This window comes from Neovison vison, chromosome 9 (genome assembly GCF_020171115.1).
Source record: "Neovison vison isolate M4711 chromosome 9, ASM_NN_V1, whole genome shotgun sequence".
NCBI lineage: Eukaryota > Metazoa > Chordata > Mammalia > Carnivora > Mustelidae > Neogale > Neogale vison.
In genome coordinates, this window is record NC_058099.1 from 99,975,863 (window position 1) to 99,995,574 (window position 19,712).

The 19,712-nt window shown below is 62.9% G+C and overlaps 1 protein-coding gene across 6 annotated transcripts in view; it reads right to left on the reverse strand.

Annotated features, from left to right (window-relative positions):
• SEMA4D (semaphorin 4D) overlaps window positions 1-19,712 on the reverse strand; it is an 82,693-nt gene that overhangs the window by 32,774 nt on the left and 30,207 nt on the right. For 4 of the 6 annotated variants that reach the window (XM_044266092.1, XM_044266091.1, XM_044266093.1 and 1 more), the window contains exon 2: window positions 1,174-1,240. The gene's annotated coding sequence lies outside the window, so the exon portion shown is untranslated. Of the gene's footprint in view, window positions 1-1,173; window positions 1,241-7,617; window positions 7,791-8,082; window positions 8,100-19,712 lie in introns of those variants that run through there. The other 2 variants (XM_044266090.1, XM_044266089.1) reach the window with 2 other exon arrangements.

Sequence of the window (19,712 nt, forward strand, 5' to 3'; positions counted from 1 at the left end):
ACAGTGAGCTTCACACCGCTCCGTGCCAGACGGACTGACAGCTCTCGCCTCACCGAACCCAGGCCCTGCGCACACGCTCCATCCAGTCCGCCCGGGGGCGGAGCGCCACGTCCCAAGGCCGTCTGTGGGCCAGCCCCTCCCCCAGGGCCACCGGGCGTCCACGACCTGTCTGTCCCATCTGCATGGACATGAAGGAGGGGACGCGGCCTCGTCTGCTCTCTAGGCTGCGCGCCTGTTAGCACAAGGCAGGTAGGAGGAGGGCCCGTCCCCGGGGCGTTACCTCAGGGACCTCCACGCTGCTCACCCAGCCTCCGTGCACGGACCTGGTCGTCCCAACTCCCCCAAGATCCCCAACGACTTTTTGTTTCACATAAGGAGATCAACAAACAAAATCAAAGATCAATGACCTGAGGGGAAAATACTGGTAACGCAAGTGTCAGGGCTTGGAATCCCTACTCTGCACGTCACCCACAGCGGCCAGCAGCCCGGCCCAGCGGGGCAGGGAACTGAAAGCACACACGTGTGAGCACACGCGTAAGCACGGACAGCGCCAGGAGCTCTAGCGGCAGAGCTGCATTTGCTAACACGGCCCCAGCAAGCCGGCCAGGCAGGTCCCGCGTCCGGCCCACACGCCAGCACAGCACAGCACGGCGGCTGCAGGGCCAGCGGGGCTGCTGGAGGCCGGCCAGAGCCACATCCGCGCAGGACAGGACTGACTACAAAGAGAAGTGGGCTGCGGGCTTTCCTTCTGCTTTTACATGAAACTGAAACTTCTCTTTCCTTTTCAACTGGAACTACATGGTCGACATGAAGATTCATCACAAAATGGCCCCAATCCAGAGCCAGGGTGACACGGAGACCCTCCCTGCACGTTGGACCCCGCTGACAAGCCCCTGCACCCCAGGAGAAGCTGGAGCTTTGCAGGGCCCCCAGGGGCCCGCAGCCCAGAGACCCGGAACAGAAACACAGGGCGGGTAGGGCAGGGGTGGGACGGGGAGAGGCAGGCTGTGCGCGGGACTCCAGGCGCCCAGCGTGGACAGACGCCGTGTCCTGACCCCGGCCCCGCGGAGCACACAGGCAGCTGGCACCGGCCGTGTGCTGGACCCCACTGAGGCGTCTACGAGGTGTCGGCTTTGCTAGACTGGGACGCACGTGGAGAAACCATGTTTTTACCTGTATCTTGCGCCTCCAGAAACGTCCGTCAGTCGTTTCCAGGACGGAGTCTTCAGGAATCTGGGCTCTGAAAGGAACAGGGGAGGAGACCACTTCAACATGTAAGTCCTCCGTGCATGTACCCACAGCATCACGACTACAGATGCACTGAAAAGAAACTCTTGCACTTTTTTTTTTTAACCTCCAGACCCTGGGATGGGCGTGGCACTCATGCGCTTGTGCAAACGGGAGGGGGGAGTGAGTGTGCAATCATGCCCATGAAGGAAATGTAACCTGGTGGGTCCCCAACGGACCCGTCCCTTCCCTGCAGAGTAAGCCCGCCAATACGCCCCACGGTCTTGGTTCGCTATTTGCCAAGAGAATCAGGCCGTTAGTTTCAGATCTGTGACCTCGAGAACGTCTCCTCCCTGAAATCCAACAGTTGGGGGAGCCCCCAGAAGGGAAGCCTGAGTCCAGAGGGATGACAGACGATCACAGAGAAGGGGAAGGACCGCCCCAGCAGGCACCGTGCAGGTGCGCGAAGGTGTCGAGGACGTCCGTGCCAGTCCCCGTGGTTGTGAGTGATCCGCCAGTTTCTAGACCTCAGAATCAAACACTGGCATTTTTTCGTGGTTGGGATATAGTTTTGTTTTCTTTTGCTTTAAGAGCTGGTACAACTCGTGCCATTTGCTGAGAAGCAGGAGGTGCTGGAAGCCGACACCCTGCCTCTCCCACACAGCACCCCCGGAGTGGGACCCGTCACGCCCGCAGCAGAGACGGCCGGCACCCCACCCCGTACCGAGGATTCCCAGAGTCATGACTCCCAGGGTCTCCCAGGGCCCCTGTGGCCCAAGACATGTCCCAGGAACCCGAGCAAATGTGACCCCTGAGCACCGGCGGAAATGGTTTTGGATTCCTCCATCTCACCGTCCGATTCTGGGTCAGCTACTGGACAGCGCAGCGCAGCGAGCACGCCAGGGAGCGCCCCCCGACGAGGCCGCGCCCTCCCAGCACCCAGGACCCACATCTTCTGTGTGAACGCTGGGGGAGGCGTTGCCACAATCGATGGACAGGCAACGGGCAAGTGTGACCAACCGTGGGGCTTACCTGTTCGCACGGGCAGGCCACCTGTGCGCTCCCCAAAACACGGGGAAATAAAGTGATGCACGCGTTGCCAGAGAAGCGCACAAACAACCTGAATGCCCAGAAACGTGAAACTGAAAAACTTCTCTCTTCTGGAAATGCAGCTAAGCCTTTGTCACGCCCAGAGCTGGCTGCTCCGGGGTCGGACAAGGCGCGTCTCGCGTTCCTCCGAATTTCACGGCGCTGAGCACCGAGGGCAGGTTGTGTGCCCGTGAGCCCCCTCACCGCACCTCGCCTCTGCCCTCCGCCAAACAGCTCTGAGCCCCAGGGTTCCTGACTGAAAAAAAGTAAGACACTCCCGGCCCCGCTGACAGCCGCGTCCCGGGCCCCAGCTCTCCACACCGGTCTACGCTGGTTTCTCGAAGGAGAAGCCCCGCGCTGTAATTCGGTATCGCCACAGCGGAGGGCAGGGGACGTCCTCACACACCTGCTAGCGTCCTGCCGGACTCCGTGGCCCCCTTCACTGTGCCTTTCTCCTCCGATCGCACAGGAGAAGAATCCAGCCGTCCTTTTGTGAAACCGAGGTGCGATTAGTCCGGAGCGAGAGAAGCGTTTCCCTCTCCCTCCGGCCGGCTTGGCCTTCCACCCCTCCACTCCCCACGGTGCAGGGGAGCGTGGGAGGCGCAGCCCACGCCGACGGCAGCGGTCCCGTGGCCGCTCTGACCACAGCAGAGAGCGAAGGCGAGGCTCGTCCTGCACGCGTCCGGTCTCTGTTCTGCAGATGTGACCTCACCTCCCAAAAGCCCCTGACCCTGACCGCGGGTTTGCACATCAAAGCAAGAGGCTCCTCCCCACCTCTGAGGAGGGCAGCCATGAGGCCAGCTGCTATAGGGCGCAGTGACGAGGGGCCACAGGGCAGCACGGGCCCAGAATCCTGACCCAGTTCCCCACCAGGAATTCAGGTGGATGCACCCACCCATGCGAGGTGCCCAAGCAGGGGACCATTCGGACTCTGGAAACGGTGGACGACTGCGCTGCTGGGGAAAGAGGCACGAAGTGAACGGCGCCCTCACGCCCTCCTGGCCGGAGTGTGAACGCGTGTGGTCACGTGGAGCACAGGACGCAGGTTCCTCAGAAAAATCAACAGAACTACTCCACGATCCAGCAGTTGCACGGCTGGGTATCCACCCAATGAAAACAACAACGAATCTGAAAAGACCCGTGTATCCGTACGCTCGCGGGCGTTACGGGCAACGGCGAAGACACAGAAGCAGCCCAAGTGTCCTTTGATAGATGAATGGATAAAGAAGGGGTGTGTGTGTCCGCACGCGTGCACATGTACACACACACACACACACTGGAATATTATGCAGACATCAAAAAGAATGACATTTTGCAATTTGGAAGAACGTGGAGGGACCTAGAAACTACCACGCTAAGTCAGAGAAACGCAGTTTACTTACTCGGATATCTAAAAAACAAAACAAATGAACAAACAAAAAAACCAAACTCTTAAATAGAGAGCAAACTGGGGTCACGGGGGCAGGTAGTGGGAGGAGGGGAGAGATGGGGATTAAGAGGTACAAAGTCCCAGTAATAACGGAAGGAAGTCTCAGGGATAGGAAGTAGGGCACGGGAACATCACCAGTAACCCTCACAAGGCCACGTGGTGACAGATGGGGACACTTAACGGTGACAAGCACCGAGTAATACAGACTTGCCGAATCGCTACTCACATGTGGCTCCCGGTTTGAAGCTTACTAAATGATTCCATCACAATACAAGTCTCCGTGAACAGCAGACAGACTTCCCATCAGTTCTGGCTGACTGTGCCTTTGCTGGACCTCCATGTACGCGACTGTGACACAGAGCACAGAGGTCCAGGGGCCGTGAGTGCAGAGCAATCCCAGCTCAGTGCCCAGGACAGGCCGGGCAGGGTTGCAGCCACAGAGACCAGGAAGTCCAGGAAGAAGTGGGGGTTTCCCTTGTGGGCTGGCCAGAGGGGAGGGCAGGACCTCTGAGTGAACTGTGGGTCTCCTGCACGGCGCTCACCGTGGGCGCTACCCAGCACTCCCAAGCCTCCTCCAACCCCCCAATCCTATAATTCACAACCCTATAATTAAATAGGATAATACTGGACATTCAGATCTTTGCCAATTTCTCACTTAAAATTCATTTTTAAAAAAGCAGGCTCCACACTCATCAGAGAGCTGGAACGCACGACCCCGAGATCCAGAGCCCCACCCTCACCGACGGAGCCAGCCAGGCTCCCCTAACATTTACTTTGCAAGACGGACTTTAACCACCAGCAGACTCCGCCCAGGAGCTCCTCTACCACAGCCCACCTGCAGAAGTACTTCCTTCTGGCCCCCGAGGAACGCTTCTGTTGCTCGAGGCGCACACTTGCAGCGGAAGAGCTGATGTCCCTACCCTTCTTATACTTGTTTCCAGAACAGTCCATCACCCTGGGGCTGGCGCGGGCCACAGCTCGGCAGGCAGGGATGGAAACCACCCTCTGCGGAAGCGTCTGGCTCCACGGTGAATGGAGGCTTCTCGAGGAGCTCAGGGCAGAGATAAGGGGCGCCCCAAGCCCACAGCGGGCATCTCCTCCTCTCTGCCGTCGGCCAGGGCATGAAGGTCTCACAGAATTGTCTGGAGCCGTGCCCACCCCGGGGCTGGCTGAGACTATGCTCCAGGCCACCCGGGGCAGGGTCCTGCCTGCCAAGTGCCCTCAGGGGGAGTGTGCACGGTCTCACCAGGGGACCCGACTCCTGTCCCTTGCACAGGCCTTGGAGCCCTGACAAGCCCAGGTCTAGGCGGACAGTTCTTTTTTAAGTCTAAAAACCACAAAATGCCACTCTCTTTGCCTTCCTCTTCAGTGACTCCTGAAAAATACACAGCAGGGTCCCAGAGGCAGGCCAGCTCGACCGCAGGCCGCCGTCCAGCTCAAGTCTGCGAAGGCTGAGCCAGAACAAGGTCCTTTCCTTGCACCCGGCCTCCCTCCGGGACGGGGCCTCTGCTCTCCACTTGGCAAAAACCCATTAGAGAAGGCACATGCCGTGGGCGAAAGCACTGTGAGGGCCCCAGGGGCTGGCCCCCAGCGGGACACGGGGTCCACCAGCACGTCCGGTGGCCGCCACGCCGGCCTCTCTGCACAGCCACCTGCACACGGGCGTCCGCTCTGACTCGCCAGCTTCTATACCCCTTCAAGGGGACCCCCAGAAATGCCCCCTCAGGCCACACAGCCGCTGCAGAGTGCCTGGCAGCCGACCTGGTCACGTTGAGCCTGGGCCCCTGGGACCCGTGCTCTAACCGCAGCAGCCCACGCTCCATCAACCACGGGCCTCGCGGCTGCTGTGGCCAGGTAGGAGCTGGACAGCACAGGTCTCCATGGCTGCCAAGATGACCCCTGCCCAGTCCCCCGCACACGGCTTCTGCCCCGAGTCTCAAGCATCTCTACTTTCCAAACAACACACAGAGGCACACCCCGATGTCAGCACCGCCACAGCCTGACCTTTGAGGGGAGCTCGGGGAGCCCCACGCTGGACCTGAATCACCCATCCCACTGACCCTCCCTCGTGGTCCTTCTCGTCTTCCAGATGCTTCCAGGAGCCGATGCTGCATGGGGGACGAGGACCACGTAAAACGGTGCGGGTCTGGCCTCAAGCAAAGCCCCCGCTCAGGGTGGCTGAAACAACTGGACCGGACCCAGAAACACTTCTCGGCCGTCCCGACAGCAAGTGGGTGTCTGGAGCGGCCTCTGCTGAAGTCCCAGGTCAAGGGAAGCCCAGACCCCGGATTCCAAGGGTCCACTCTGCAGCCTCCACACAGGAGAGGGGTCCACGCTCCGACCGCAGGCCAGGCTCGCCGGACACCGGCCCTGTGGCCTGCCCTGCAGCCCAGAGCGTCCAGCCTTCCCACAGTGTGGACGCCGCAGCAGGCAGGCGTCCCCTTTCTGAGGCCCGTGTCACAGAAACGAGGCCGTGGCTCTGTCTCCGCCTCATGTCATCTTCTGGTGGGAGGACGTGGGCTGGAGGCTGGCTGCCCCTCACGGTCCCCAGCCGGCCTGAGGAGCCATCTTCCGTCCTGGGACCCGTGCTGGGGGGTGCAGGAGGAGCCAGGCAGCGTGGACACAGGGGTCTCCTCACAGCTCACGAACCAGAAATCAACGGGAAGATCTGCAAGAGCCTCTGGAACCTTCCTGCACCAGTTTGAGCCCGGCCACCCTCGGCCCCCACTAGGGCCTTGCCACTGCATCCCTGGCGAGGACAGAGGCTTGGCCCCGGCCGGCCCCTGCTCATGGCAGCCACGGCAGGGCCATGGTTGTGCCCGCAAGCCTGAGAGAGGCCTCCAGGTGCTGCCCCCGGGTGCCCCCATGCAAGCCGGGCCCCTCATCCAGGGACAGGGACCTGGGGGCAGACCAGGGGGAACCCCAAACGTGGGTGCAGAGCAGCACCAGGCAGAATACAGGACTCCTGCCTCCCTTTCTGCCGGCAGGGGCTGAGGAAATGGCACCACATTCTGCCACGGACTCAGGAAGCAGGGGTGTGCGCGTGTCCATGGCCCTGTCTACTGCGGGTGCCGGGACCCGAGGTCTCATTTCCTGCAGAACTGGTCCTGGAGCCGGGCCAGCTGGCCGTGCCTCCCGACAGGCAGAGCTCGGGGCCACCCCGCATGCCACCCACTCGCGGGTGTCGGGCTGCCTGCAGGGAGCGCGGTGAGCATGTCCTAGCACAGAAACCGGCTGAGCAAGGCCCCCACCTCGGGGACGCGTGGTGGCCCCGAGCAGCGACCCTGATGGCCATCGCCTAGGACTGAGCTCTCCAGAGCACTGCCTCTGTCCTGCCGTCCTCACCCCAAGGACATACAGGGCCGGGCTGGCCGGCACAGGGCCCTGTGGGGCAGGCTGCAGCCTGGGGGGGCTGGTCTCCGCTCAGGAACGGCACCCCCTCTTCACAAAGCACACGTGCAGCCGGCCTGCCTGACTCACGCACTCTGCCTCCTGTGACCACACACAGACATGGTCCAGACCCAAAAGCGGCACCACCACCACGTCCCTACTGGGGACAGGGGAGACACTGTGTGCCAGACACGGGGAGGGACCTGGGCCCGGCCTGCAACTGTCCAAAGGCCACGCGCGGGCAGGGCCGTCCAGGAGGCTACGGGGCAGCAGCGAGGGGGCAGCCCTGGGCCAGGCCCCGGGCACGGCTCCCCACGATGCACACACGTGAGCTGGTACCTAAGAGAACCCGGAGTCTGGCCCCTTCAGTGCAGATAGGAGAAGCAGAGACAGCCCCGCGCCCACCCTCCACCAGCACAGCCTGGTCCTGGCACTGGACTGCCCTCCGTGCTGGGACCCCAACAGCACCCGGCCAGCCCTACCTCCAGACGTGGGGCGGGGGACACCCCTGGAGAGCAGAAAACCAGATCCCACGGGGCTGGCTGCAGGGTTACAGGAGAAGCAGAAGGCTCCTCCAGTCTCTGACCTTGCCCACGCTGATGCAGCTTCCCTAAGGGCTGGTGCTGCCCGGCCCCACCCACCGCCTTGCGGCCTCGCAGACCCTCCAGGCACCGGAAGCCGGAAGCTGATGTGTGGGCTGGGGGAGGGGCGGGGCTGCCCTCCACACCCACCACATCCGCCCCATCCATCCCCCTGGGCACAGACCACCTGCCACTGGTCTGGAGGCAGATCCCAGCCTCACCTTCCCCAGCAGCCCCCCGCCCCCAGGGATGCCCCCGCCCCCAGCCACTCTCCCAGAGACCCAGCTGGGGGCCCCATGTCCCCATCATCCCAGCACAGCCTTTCAGAGGGGTGGGGGGGAGGGGAAGAAGAACTGGTCAGGTCACCTCGTGCCACCAGGGACATGTGGGCGTCCCAGAGAGGCTCTTCCAGCCAACCGGATGGGCCAAAGACCATCCTCCTCCTCGTTGTGATCCGTCCTTCACACACGAGACAGCAAAGGCCCAGACACTTCCAGAAGTCACACCAGGGGCCAGCCGTGCATGGAGAGCCCGAAACCCGGTGTCTGCCCCCGCCCCCGGCCCAGTCCCCAGCACCACCTTCTGAGTCCTTAGCAGTGGAGAGCCAACGTTCCCCCTATGTGGGTGACCCTTACCCAGGGACCTCCTGGAGCCACTACACACAGCTGGCCCCACCCAGGTCAATCCGGTAATTGGCCATTGACATCTCACACGTGCTCCAAGTTAGGCATGCAGCTGGCGGTCCTAAGTCTGGCAGGCGTGGGCCTCCCCAGATAAACACGCTTGGTTGATTCCTCCCTGACCAACCGGAGCTCGGCTGGGCCCCGCAGGAGGAGGGCACACCTGGCTGTCCCGGACGGGCTCCCAGCCTCAGAAGGCAATCCCGCCCAAAACGTCCCTGTGGGGGCCGAGAAAATTAAGGCCATCCCACCTCAGGTTTAGCTGATGTGGGAAACAGAGGCAGAAGAAAATCATTAAAATTCCTCACCTACTGACAAGCCCTTGAAACAGACAGAGTGCCTCTCCCCTGGGGACTCAGCCGCCCTCACCTTGAGGTTTTGCTAAGGACGATCCTCGCTGACCGACCCCCTACCCCGACAGGTCCGACCAGGATCCCGTAAGTCTACTTGAACAATTCCTTCAGGAACCTTTATCTCTAAACCTCCAAGATAGTGTCGAGAATCATTCCCAAGCACATGGCCCACCGATAGACATCTAAAGGGTCTCACGAGAAGATTTTTGTTACTGGTAATAAATAGCCTTTCTCCCGACATAGCTAGCCCCTCAAGGTCCTGGCGGCCTTGCTTCCAAAACTCCTTAGTGACTTGGGCCATCCCTAATCCCCTTTGTCCTCACTCAGCACTGAGTCCGACTCTGCCCTTAAAAACTCTGACTGTAATCCGGTTCGGGGTCCAAGTCCCTACTCTGCTGCGTCGGGTACACTTGGGCCCAAGCTTCAGCTTGTCGAATAAACCCGCGTGTGACTGCATCGGTGTTGGCTCCCTGGTGGTCTCTTGGACGCAAAAACGAGGGTGTAACCGTCCCAGGTGACAGAAGATTCTAGAAACGTTTCAGCCACAGGGAGAACACTCCTCACAAACTTTCAGACCCGGATGGGGTTTTTTCCTGCAATACGGATGAGAAACTACACCTGCCGAGCTTGCCCGAGACCCCCCCGGGTCCTAGGGGGCCACCTCTCTTCTATCCCAGCTACGCTGGGCAGCCCCTCACACATACCCCTGCACAGACCCACCGTCAGCAGGCTGGGGACCCTCCATCTTCAGTGGGAAGCGATTTTCTGCCTGCAGGGGTGCATGCCGCCGGCTGCAAACCCCCGCCCCACCTCGAGCGGCTCCTGGAGGCCAGCACGGGCCGGGGGTGGGGAGAGTCAGCTTCCCAGAGGAGTCCAGCCAACACGCCGCCGGCTTCTTCCCCGGCCTCGGCAACCGCGCCCCTTCCCACGGATGTGCGCGTCCACGGCGCTTCAGCCGCGATACTGAGAGCGCCCACGCGCCCGGTCAGGACCCGGCTGGATAAGCACGTCCCGGCCCGCCGGGCCAGGCCACGCGGCCCGCCGGGCCGGGGCTCACCGACGCGCTCGGCCCGACGCGTGAACTACCAAACGCGGCGAGGAGAGGCTGGAACAGCCCGTGCGGGTAGGCTCGCTCGTGCCAAGGGCCGCCAGGGACGCTGCGCCCAGCGGGGCCCGGGGTGGCGCCCGCTCCACGCCCCGGCGCGGGCCTCGGCTCCCGGACGCAGGCGGCCACTAGCGGCTTTTCAGCTGCGCTCGCTGGCGCAGGTGCACCCGATCTGCGAGGCCCGAGCGCCGCGCCGTGACCTCCGTGACCCCGGCCCAGGCGGACGAGGGGCCCCGGCGCGCGCGATGCTGGGTTCCGGGCCAGGGGCTGGAGGGCCGCGCGGCACCTTCTCACAGTGTTCCCGTCAGAAAGCGTACTTTTTGTGTTTTTCTTATAAAAACATCACGACGTTCCCGAGGATCAGTAGCTTCCCCAGATTCTCTGCCTCTCAGGCCACCCCACGGGAGGGGAAGGCAGCCCCATCCCCAGGAGTTCATTCCCACTGTCCTTGGGGGGCACTTGTGCCCTCCTGGCCCTCCGCCAGACGGGGCCACCTGTGGCTTCATCGTCCTGGCGTCTAGGCCTTGCTCCCCTCCCCACGCGTGTGCCCTGCCCCACAGGGCCTGGCCGTCCACTCACCCCCGAGAGGGACACACGTGAGGCAGGGTGTCGGGGCTGGATGCTGGGGTTCCAGCGGTGTGACCACGGCGGCTACTTCCCCGCTCCCCTCAGGGGCTGAGCTGGGGGACAGAGCTGGCCTCAGAGCGTGTGGGCCTTTCCCCCCCACTGACAATGGCTGTTCGCGACAGTGGGATTAAAACAGGGAAGGGCTAGGGCATCTGCAGAGCCTTTCCAGAGACAGGCCCGTGGCAGCGGAGCCCTAAAAAGACCAGGTTTCCTGCGGTGATCTTTCTGCACCTTCTCCCCTGGGAAGACACTGGGCACTGGAGAGGAAGAGCCGGCCTCCCCTGCGCCCTCGGGCTCTCCCGCTTCCGCCCCCGCCCCTCAGGTCCTGTCCTAAAGGACATCCCCGGGCAGAGTGGCACCTGCTCCCCGAGAACAGGTGACCACGGGCCCACGCAGGCACCCAACACTCACGCAGCAGGAGGGGGAAGACCCACGGAGAGCCGGAGGGAGGGCGGGTCGCACAGAGAGCCAAGGCCGGGAGAGGCGTCCTCTGCCGGCACACCCCCTGCTTCTGAGTGCCCGGCCGCCCGGGGTCCTCATCCCCACTCCTCGCCTCCAGCGCCCAGAAAGGGAGGCCTGTGCGGCGACAGCGGGAGCAGGGCCCAGGCCGCCTTGGACACTGCGCTCCCCGGCACTCAAGTGACTGATCTGTCTCAGTCACCAGCAGGCGTGGCTCAGCCAGGCTGTGCTGTCTCTCGGAGAAGATAAATCAAACGGCCCTCCCCACTCCCGGGAGTGGCTGCCCCTGCATCCTGGAGTCTGTAAGTGGATGGAGTGGGAGCCTCTGGGGAGATGAGTGCCATTAGCGCCCACACAGCGAGAGGGCAGGCGCACAGCCGTCCCCCGACTGCCAGGCGCAGGGCCGCCGACCCTGGCCATGCACAGCTCCTAGCCCCGCCTCAGTTTTTCTGTCCCTCCACCATGTCCCCGAGGCCCACAACCGTCACCCCGTGCGAGGCAGACCCGAGCCCGCCCCACAGCACACGCAGTCGGGACAGGAAGCCCTGAGTGACTGCCGCAGTCCCGTGGGCCTGTGACCCGGTGCCAAGTGCACACGGGCCTCTGCAAGGACAGCAGAAGCAGGGGTCAGGCGGGCGGAGTGGGCTCAGCGCCCACCAGGCAGCCCCGATCTAAGGGGAAGCTGTTCCCGCGCCCTAGTGAGAGCCGGAAACGCTGAGACCCACACAGCAGGTGCCCTCCAGCACTCTCTCCTAACGACGGCCACGGGAGCCACCACACGGAAAGCCAAGCGGGCTGACGGTACCCTGTGACAGGTGAGTCCGGAAGTACAGAGCCAAACGCACGCCGCAGACCACAGCAGGCGCGGCCTCGAGACGGCAGCCGGCAGGGCTTCTTCTCTGCGGCCTCTGCCCCCAGCAGGCCTCGGATCCCTGCGTCCAGACAGGCTGAGAGCCCGGCCACATGACGTGGAAGCAGGGCCTCCGACAGGGATGTGCACACCGTGTTCCCGGCAGCAGGGCTCACAGCAGCCGAAAGCTGAGAACATCCCAGGGTAGCAGAAGACACTGCCCCGAAATGTGCACCCTGTCCAGTGTGGAGCCGTGGCACGTGAGAACGGCCAGCACCGCCCTGCCGGGAGCAGGAACATACGCCCCCGGGGAAGCATGCCCCCCTTGCACCGGGAGCAGAAGGCAGCCTCGGGGCCAGAGGTGCAGAACAAGGGCCCAGAGTGTTGTACAGGCCGAGACCTCCCTACTCCACCGATGCGCCACCCCGAGACCAAACCCCTTTGTCCTGTCCATTCCTCACAAACAGATTGGTTTTTCATTGGGCACGTAGGAAAACTGCCCGCTGGTCACTTCTTACAGTTTTTAATCTTTGGAACTCCCGTAGGTACAAAGTTAAATTCACTTTTCTCCCATTAATATCGTATGTTAATTTAATCAATAGACCAGCCACAGGACCCAGAAGGGAAGATGGGAGATGCTCCCCCCGTCCGTGAATGGATAAAGAAAGTGCAGCGTATCCACACGACGGAACACCGCGTCCCTCCCTGCAGGGAAGGGCCGTCCTCCTGAGCCCTCCGAGGTGACCCAGGCCCCCCTCTCTGTGACCAGCACATAGCGGGGCACTGGAAGCCAACAAGGCGGTCACACCAACTCTTGGAGGGTACCCGGCCCTCGGCCTTTGACGGCTTGTGCGGATGTGGCGCAGGAGAGGCCGCAAAGTCACACAGCTCCCCGCATGTGGAGTGAGGGGCAGGGGCCAGCGGCACGAGACTGTCCCAAGGCCTGCTCCCTTCCAGAGCCTTCGGTCCCTGATGACCCTGCCCTCCCGCCAGGGCCAGCCCCACAAAGACACCTCTCCAGGTGGACAAAGTACCTGCGTTCTGTCGGCACACGGCTGACAAACCCGTCTCCAGCCTTTTGAGATTCCAGACGGGCAGAGCTTGGCTGAAGACCCAGCAACACCCGGGAGAAGCCCGCCTGGCAGCTGCTGGTCAGCCGCGTCCACCTGGCCCCCACCAGCCACCAGAGACTCCGAGGAGAGGGCGGGTCAGGGGTCTCGGTCCCGGGGGGAGCCAGGCTCCAGGAAGCTTCAGGAAGCGAGGACGTCAGAAGGGTGCCGGCCACCTCTGCACTAAGACCCACTCTTCCCATCAAGATTCCTCGCCACACACTCCAGGCTGCCGTCTAGGAGAGCCCTGAGGTAGAGCTCAACACGCGTGCACGGTGCGTGTGATGTGAGTACCCGGCATGGGAGGCGTGTGCTCTGGTGTGTGTGGCGTGTGTGACAGGTATACGTGGTCAGTGCCTGCGGCGTGTGGGGCGTGTATGTGGTCTGTGGACGTGGCGTGCATGGCGTGTGTATGTGGTCCCTGAGCAAAGCCGTGTGACAGGCAAGGCCATAGGAGCCTGTGACAAGTTACGATCCAACCAGCGGCGACACAGGAGCTGGCAGAGGACCTCGCACCTGGAACCCGCAGCTGCCCTCACGGGCACCAGGGAGTGGCAGCCGCCTCTGCCTGGATCCGCCACCAGGCCCGGCCTGCTCCATGGGCTGGGCCCCAGGGAAGGCGCTCTGCCACGCCCCGGTCACACTGCCCTCTGTGTGTGCACGCCAGGGCCTGCGGCTGCCGGCCCAGCTGTGGAAGCATGGACACCCCATGCCCAGTGGGGGCCAGGTCCCTGGGACAGGGGGGTGCTGCAGGTTCCAGGGATCAGGACAGGGATGTCCACAGGAGCCCTTCATTATTCTGCCTCCTGCAGACCCCACGGCTACCTGTTATGTGGCCCAGCAGGGGCACAACTCCTGTATTCTTCTTCCAGGAAAAAAGTGAGTTTTTAGATTTAATTCTCGTTAATTCTGGGAAGTCCAAACCAAACCTGACTTCTGAGAGCTCCAAGCCCACCTGGTGCCCTGCAGGATTGGGGAGCCCAGGGGGAGGGGCACTGCCTCACCCCTTCCACAGGGGCAGGGGGTGTGCAGGGTCCCCTGCGAGGAAGGTACACGTGCAGAAGTGCACACTGGGAAATCAGGAGCAAGGCAACAGCCAGGTAGTACTAGTTTTAAGAATGGGGGGTGGTGAGTAAAAATGTAAATGACTGCTAACAGGAGTGCAAAATAACCAGAAAAACAGCACATTCCTTGGCCGGCTCTGGCTGACTGGTCATTCAGATGCAAATCCGACCCTGATTTTTGGAAGGCTTACAAGCACCCGGTTGAGAGCCAGGCCAGTATGAATTCCAAGCTCTGAACAAGCCCTCACAGTTCCCAGCCTCGGGGCTCTCCCCGCACAGGGTCTTTTCATGGAGCGCTGACACACCAGCAGCCTCTTCAAGCAGGCGCTGCAGGCTCCCTGGTGTTTCGCACCCCCCCCCAGGGGCAGCACTGGCCACTTTCCTGGGCCAGACTGGCCAGAGTGCCTGGTGGACCCCTCACTGTGCCAACTACAATTCAGCCGCTGCCTTGCGCGAGCCCTCAGGGCCTGGGGCCTGTCCTAGACCCCACACAGCCCTGGCCCTCCCCACTGCCATCCCTGTACAGCCAGGCCTGGCTGACCCTCGTCCCTCGGTGCCCCGGCCCTCAGTGACTTCCTTACCGAACCCACAAGACCTGGAGACACATGCTGTGACACGTCCCTGGGACCTGAACCGGCCGCCCAGGCAAATGCCGGGGAGCGCGCCCAGGCCTGCGAGCGTTCCCCCAGAATCAGGCCTGCTGGCCAGCTGGACAGGCAGACTCCTCCAGTCCTTGAGAAGGGGAGAAGGCCATTCGTGCCTCGGTCACTCAGGGACAGAAGGATGCCCGCCTGCTTCCTCAGCTCATTCCCACTCACCTGAGCCGTGAGAACCAGGAGCACTAGGGGCCGTGCCCCGGAATGGTGGGAAATGCAAGGACATGCCACAGGGCCCTCCCTGGTCAGCCAGCTGGGGACGACCACGCCATCCCTGCTACGTCAGGGGCCTAACCACGATCGCACATGGCGAGCCCTGGGCAGAAGATCAAACTTGGATGTGCACGTGCTCTTGCTTCTTCGAGGAGAAAACCGCAGCGTCCCGTCCGTACAGAAGGGATGACGGAGAAACACCGGACCTCCGGTAACAAGCCGAACCCTCCCCACCCAGCCAGGAACCTCACCTCTCCTGCAGCTGTGCTCACCGGCCGGTCCCGGACCCACGCGGCTCATGGGACCGGGGCGCTCAGGACCCCGTGTGGCCTGGCCTCCCCATTCTCAGGGGGACCTGTGCCGGGGGCGGGGTGCGTCTGTCCTGACACGGCGGGGTCTGCAAGGCACAGCCTGGGCGGGGCCACGGGGACCAGCTACAGGCACCACAAGGCACCCTTCAGCAGCGGGACAAGGCCCCGCGGCGAGCCTCCCTCGGGCTGTGGAACACGCTCGCCCCATTCTCGCCCCTATCAATGGCAGGCTGTGCGTGATGTAGGCCCGACTGTTCTCCTGTGTGGGCTCATTCAGGGCGTGGGGTGGGGGAGGCTGAGGAAGGAGCTGTGCTCCCCCAGGAGAAAGGGGCCGTGGAGCCATGTGAGGACAGACAAGAGGTCCCACCAAGGGCCAGGCCCTCAGTGTCTGAAGATCAGGCAGGCCAAGCCACGGCAGTGACCGAGGGCCGGGGCTCCAAGACGAGGATGGGGGAGCTGCCCCCTCGCAGGCTCTCCCAAAGGGCCCTGGACGAGCTCCTCCGAATGTTGGCACCCAGCCTTGGAAACAGAGAGAGCCAGGTGCCCGAGCTCCTCATGAGGCCAGGTGAGGCAGGGATGTGGGCGAAGCACTTCCACGCTGCTGGCCACGGCACAGCTGGGCAGAGCAAAACTCAGCCGGGAAACCAAGGCACGTGCTGGGCTGCCTCCTGACCCCCAGCCATTAGCATGGATCCCCGTGGGTGCACCTCGGCCGGGGACTGGTGCTCATGGTCTGTGTGGGGCGGGGGCCCTGCAGGCCTGGAAGGGCGCACAGGGAGGGGACGGCAGCAGCCACACCTGCTCACGGACAAACACGAGCAGGTGGGCAGCAAGCAGGGAGGCCCCAAGGCTGCCGCGGGCTCGGGCACCCTCCACGCCGGCAGGACGTGGGCCTGGGACACTGCGGCGCTTGGTGGCGGCGGGCACCCGCTCTCTGTGCTGCCCACAATGCCGCCGGCTCCTGGTCATGGTAGCCGCGAGGACGGAGGGCTGGCTGACCTGTCCTGTTTGACCTGCCCTGGCTGACCTGAGGGAAGCGGAAACATGACCCGGGCGGGCACAGGTGACCGCCGCAGCACACCAAGTGGGGGAGCTTCGGGAACAAGCAAGACACGGACTGGCCGGCCCGCGTGGCAGCCGGACGTGGGGCTACAGGCGCCGTGGCCACCCTAGTAGGACAGACGCTTGCTCCGTCCCAGACCCCAGGCCTACACCTCCTACCCCCAGCACACAAGGCTCATGTCCCCCCCCACCAACACACATGTGAGGTCAGCAGTGCCGGGCAGCAGCCGGAAGCACGGTCCCCGTCCTCTCGAGTGGGATGCGGCCTAGGCATGCACAAGGCAGCAGGAGCGAGACGGTGCCGAGAAGGCAGGAGGGAGCAGACCTGCCCAGAATGGCCCCCCAGGTCCCCCCAATTTCAGGCACCTGCTCCAGAGTCCTCCCAGAGTCTTTGGTGACAACACCGAGCACCAGGTCTGGAAGGCGGCCAGCGGGCAGGACAGCCACAGCGGCTCGCGGGGCTCCATGGGGGCCGTGCGCCCCGTCCAGCTTGGGCCGTCTTTCGGGGCCTCCCCGGCCTCCTGGTGGTGCTCATCAGAAGTGGGAGAAGGCGCGCTCGGGGAGGGGGGCAGGGAGCCGGGGGACCAGCACGTCAGGACCCTCGACCGCGGGCTGATGGTCCTCATCGTGAAAAACGCCGTATTCTGTCATTCCTAACAAGCACGGACTGCTTCTGGCTTCAAAGCCACCTCGAGGCGGTGAACTCTTTACACTCTGAGTCTGCAATCGTATGTAATATGCGTATCTGGAGACTTTTCTCAAGTTGGCAATGTGTTCTGCATTTTTAGGGTGTTCTCACAGATCTGCAGGAGCGAGCTGTCTGTCTGAAGAACAGGATCTTCTGAACCGGGTCCCACTTCTGATGCGAAGCTGCTCTTTGTTCAATGCTCGTTCCGCAGACACTGATTGGAATCACCACAGCCCGGCCAGGCCCCAGGCCCCAGGCCCCAGGGTCCACCCAGGGGTCCATGAAAAGCAAACGTGTCCATTTCTAAAAGCCTATTGACGGGTACTGTAAGCTAGCAAAGAGCACAAATTCCTGCAAATGAAAACCAACGGACTCACGCTCAAGTTCACCACATCTTGGTATCAATTTTAAGCATTAATTCCACCTGCTCTGCCCAAGGACACGCCCTGTATAATTCTGCCACGGGGACCTGGCCTCGGTCACGGCTCCAAAGCTCTCACACCAGCAAGGGTGCCAAGAAGCACCGAGGGACACAGAGCAGCCTGCCTCTGTTCCACCAGGAACAGTCCAGACATCACCCTCTCTGAACCTGACCCACGTCGTGTGGCCCACCCAGGACACAGGCTTCTCTCCCGGAGACCCCTCCCCTGCACAAAGCCCGTGCAGCATGACTGCCATCCTCAGCCATGCTGAGCCCTTTGTCCCTGCCCTTGTCCCTGCCTGGGCACCTTCCACACATCAGCCACGCGAGCCACACTCCACACCCTTCAAACACAGCCCAGGCCCTTCTGGGGCAAGTACCCCTGATCTCCCAGGAAAAATGAGATGGACAGGCCATTGTGGGGGCATTCCCCAAGGGGTCTGTATGGGGGATGGGCCATTGTGGGGCTGCTCTCCTTCCTTCCCAACAGCCTCTGGCCCTTGGCTTTGTGCCCCTCCTCCCCAGGGGACCTGGCCTGGCCCCTGTCCACCCCTCCTGCCCACAAGGCCAGCTCCCCATTTTTCTCCCATGAGGAAGCTCCCGGGTCACCTCCCACTGACCTTGGAGCAGACGTACCACAGTCTGATCCTCTGGGGACTCCGGTCACACTGGCATTTGGGAAAGAGAAGAGCCTGCCTGGCAATGTGTCCCCTGGACCCCAGCCACCCACACCTACCAGCTGCGAAGCAGGCTAGGCCACGGGCAGCTGCCAAAGGAGGACCTGTGTGGGGCAGACAGCCGTGGGCTGCAGGGCCTACACCCACTCCACCCCACCCCTGCCAGGTCGACTTCCTCCTGTGAGTCTGCCGGCTGTCGGTCCTGTGTGGGGAGCAGGGCAAGAAGCCCGAGGCACACCTCCACCTGCTGTGTGGGCGGGGCCGGGGTCACGAGAGGGCAAGTGAAGGTCCTGCCACCCCAGCTCCCTGCATGGGTGGGGCCCTCCAGTTTGGGCGGCACAGCAGGAGCCCAGGCAGAGACCGGGTGTAGGGAGCACAGAGGCATGTGGAGGCCACATGTGGAGAATGTCAGGGGGACACAGAAGGCACTTGGGGACACAGAGCACTGTTTCTCGGAGGGCCTGAGTCAGAGATGGGTGTTTCTGGCAGCCTGAGTCAGACACATGGTACCTGACGGTAACATCTGCACATGCCACGTGCACACGGCACCCTGCCTGGCACACACGTGCCCCGCTGTGCACATGCGCCCACGGACCATACATGCATACCCGTACTGCACACACATGCACACCCCTGTGCACACGCACCCCACCGTGCACACCCCCCCACTGTGCACACACATTTCCCTCTGTGCACACACTCACCTACCATACACGTGCACCCCCGTGTACACGCAGCTCCCCACTGTGCACACACACACTGTGCACACGCATCCGCCTACCAAACACACCCTCGCTGGGCACACATGCACAACCCTGTACACACATGCCCTCCACCGTGCACACGCACCCCCCACTGTGCACACACACTCACCTACCATACACACACACCCCATGCACATGCAGCCCCCACCGTGCACACACACCCGCCGTGCACACGCACGCACCTACTGTACACACACACCGCCCCTGTGCACACCCCCACCATGTACTCACACCAGCACCGTGCACACCCCCCACCCTGCAGACATACCTGCTCACCATGCACATGCACACCCCCGCTGTGCACACGCAGTTCCCCCACCGTGCTCACACGCGCCCCACCATGCATGAAGAGCCCCCGCGCCCAGAGGAAAGCCACGGCAGGGCATGCCCCCGGCACAGTGGTGGAGCCAGCAGCATGTGCTGTCTCGTCACTCCCCCCTGACGACGCTGTCCGGTGCCTGATTCCTCAGATACCCCCGCCTCACTTGTTTTATAAGCTCCTTAACACTCTCCACGCAGCAAGAGGTAACTTCACACAACGTGACAGTCTCCAGTCCCGTCCTGCCAGGCTCCCCTCCCACCTGCACCGTCCCGTCCCCCTGCTGCCCCTAGCAGTGCAGCTCTCCTGCGTCCACCCACGCCGTCCTCTGCCCAGCGGCCACAAGAACACGCCAACACGCTCACGCAGTCCTACGTGCACGCACGGATCGCTGCCGCAACGTCTCCCTGAGTCACAGAGCGCGGGCGGGAGGGGTCCCGCACCTGCCGTGGAAACACACCGCGCAGCTGCTACCAATGAGACAGCCCAGTGGGACGGGAGTCACAACCCCCAACGGGCACCAGTGCACGTGAGCCCGGGACACCTCGCAGAACGGAAGCTCAATTCCCTGGTCAGAGGGGGGACTGCTGAGTTACTGGGGCCGGCGCACCAGAAGGGCATAAAATCAGACCCCCCAC